The sequence below is a fragment of the Mauremys mutica genome, chromosome 16, assembly GCF_020497125.1.
Source record: "Mauremys mutica isolate MM-2020 ecotype Southern chromosome 16, ASM2049712v1, whole genome shotgun sequence".
In the NCBI taxonomy this organism is placed as follows: Eukaryota; Metazoa; Chordata; order Testudines; family Geoemydidae; genus Mauremys; species Mauremys mutica.
The window spans coordinates 29,706,820-29,709,521 of record NC_059087.1 but is presented as its reverse complement, the minus strand read 5'-3'; positions in this window follow the sequence as shown (position 1 = coordinate 29,709,521).

Here is a 2,702-nt window from a genome sequence, read left to right as displayed (position 1 = left end):
CTCTTGGCATTAAAGGGCCCAGGCTCATTCCCTGCTGAAGATCTGGCCTCTGGGGCCTCAGTGAGCATGAAAGAGGCCCACTCTTTAGTCCATGTCTCCTCCCTTTCCCCATAATCCCAGTGCCCCTTGTTACCGGAATAACCCAGTGTGGGAGGTGCCTCAGCTCCCCAGACAAGGAGAGTGTCCCAGAGAAAGCTCCCACCCTGTATCCATTCCTCCTCATGTCCTGTCTCTCTGGGCCCATGGAGAGCACAGGGCTGAGGGCAGATGACTCACCAAAACTGTGATCATCTTAGGCTACAAAGCTCAGATCCAGGTTTCTGGAGTTTGGGGGCTTCTGGGGCTGCAGCCCATTTCTCACCCCTCCTGCTTCCCTTAGCAGGGAGGACGGGAAGTTACAGAAGCCAGAGCCGGGGTTTGTGGTGCTGGAGAAGAGACTCTGCGATTTCTCTCTGAAAAGTGCCGTCCTGCAAGAGGTGCTGCTGGGATTCAAAGGTGAATTGGAGTCTGGGGTGACATCTCCTCTAGTTAGATTGGCTCATCCAGGGGAGGAGTCAGGGATCTAGTGATGTTACTGACGCCGAGCTCCATTTCACAGCCCAATGCAGCGAATCGCCCTTCCCCATGGGAGTACCCTGTGGGGCTGGCTCTGTCTGCAGCGGTCTGTGTCACCATCTCAGAGTTAATAGCAGTTACCTTAATAACCACTAGGAACAACCCCACGAATGCCAGGGCCTGAATTCTCACCTCTCCCGTCCTCTCCTTCCTCTAGAGACGCTGCGACTGGAGCTGGGGAGCGACACAGGTACATTTCTGTCTCTGATGGGCTAAGCAGAGATTTCAGACCAATCACTATATTATTGCACCAGGATCACTGCTTTACCGCGTTATATCCAAATTCGTGTTATATCAGGTAGCATTATATCGAGGTAGCGGTGTATCTCAAAGGTCCATCTTATTGCCTGTCGCAAGCCACTTGGGGTTGTGAACCAGTGCTTGAGAAATAACAGACTAGATCAGTCATTATCTTAGATCCCTATTGGCTGTGAATGGGAAGAGGGTATTACTGTGTATGTGGGCGTACTGTGAATGAGCAGTTGGCTGCTATACCAAATATGGACTGAGTCAAAGGACAATGAATTCCCATAAAACCACCATTTCAAAAATCTTTTCCTTATTTTAGAATCCCAGCTGTGAAATCAGGCGGCTTGCACCTGTGCCCAGCGACCCTTTCTCTGCTGTGTCTGTGTCACAGCCAAAGAGACTGAAACTCAGCCAGGGGTTAGCAGAGATGAGGATGAAGCACAAAGATTGGATCCAAAATTGCACACTTGTAGGATAGTGAAGGCCTCCATGAATAGACAGTAACCAGGTCGCCCCGCCAGAGGGAGGGGAGAGAGGCCACCAGCGCCCAGACCTACTCATATCCAGTTCCTGTCTCAGCACTGGACAGATTTTGTCCAGTTGCTGCCTCTGCCTAGATCCCACCCTGCCAGGGGAATGTGCTGCCCTCGGGAACCAAGTCAGGTGTTAAAGGGTCCCAGTGGGTTTAGCCCTGGTGGGAAGGGTTGGGTCTGCACTGTAATAAACGGACTGAGTGTTTTGCCCTTAGGAGAGCCTAGAACATTTCTCTGCAGGGAAAGAGCCTGGGGGATGTGCTGTGAAATGATCTAAAGCCGGTTCTGAAATCTCTCCAATCCCCCTTCTCACCCTGGCAGGCTGCAGAACAACATCCACGTTTCACTCCAGATGGGCCCAGCCTCCCAGGGGACGGGGAAGGGAAATGGCTGCTGTGGAGCTGGCTCAGGTAGGGATTATGAGAGAGTTGCTCATGAGTTCCCACTGGACTGTGAGGGGCAGTAAACACATAGGAGATGGGAACAACAAGGAACAGCTTCTTCAGATGTGAGGTTTTTTACCCACGAAAGCTTATACCCAAATAAATCTGTTAGTGTTTAAGGTGCCACCGGACTCGTCTGTATCCACAAAAACAACTAACACGGCTACCTCCTGATACAGGTGGTGGGAGCTTCTGGGGAGTTTAGTTTGGAGATGGGAGGGGGCAGGAAATCCACAGGGTGGAGAAAAGGAGGAGGACAGGCTGTGACAAACCTGCTGGGACTTGTTTAACCTGAAGCTCACGTTCTAGGAACAGACCCATGGGGGTTGAGGGAGGAAATTGGCCTATTTATGGAATAGAAAACACCCACCTGGACAGGGCTGGGGAAATTATCAGACTGCCAGTGCTGAAGCTGGAACCTGCCTACCAGTGGCTCCTATGAGATATGAAGGGGGCACCCAGCAGTGGGGCGTAGGGCATATGCCCCATCCCCTCGCATCCAGCTGCTGGCAGTGAGGAGGGTATTTGGATTCCTGCCAGAGGGCTCCATCTCCTATATCAGCCTCTGTCTAGCAGGTGTGTGAGGCATGAGAATATCCTGCTCCCCTCTATTTCCTGTGAGGGATGAGGGACTCTTTCTCCCCTCACCCTGATGCCTCCTGAGCGGGGTGTGGGTGGGACTCTGCTGGCTGCCTCCCAGAGCTTCCATTTGATTGGTCCTGCTTCCCCATGACTAGTGGGTTGTGACTGGGGTAGCAGGTGCTGAGTGTGGGACTCTTGTTTTTTCAGGGGCTGGTGACCTTTGAGGAGGTGGCTGTGTATTTCACCAGGGAAGAGTGGGCTCTGCTGGACCCTGCTCAGA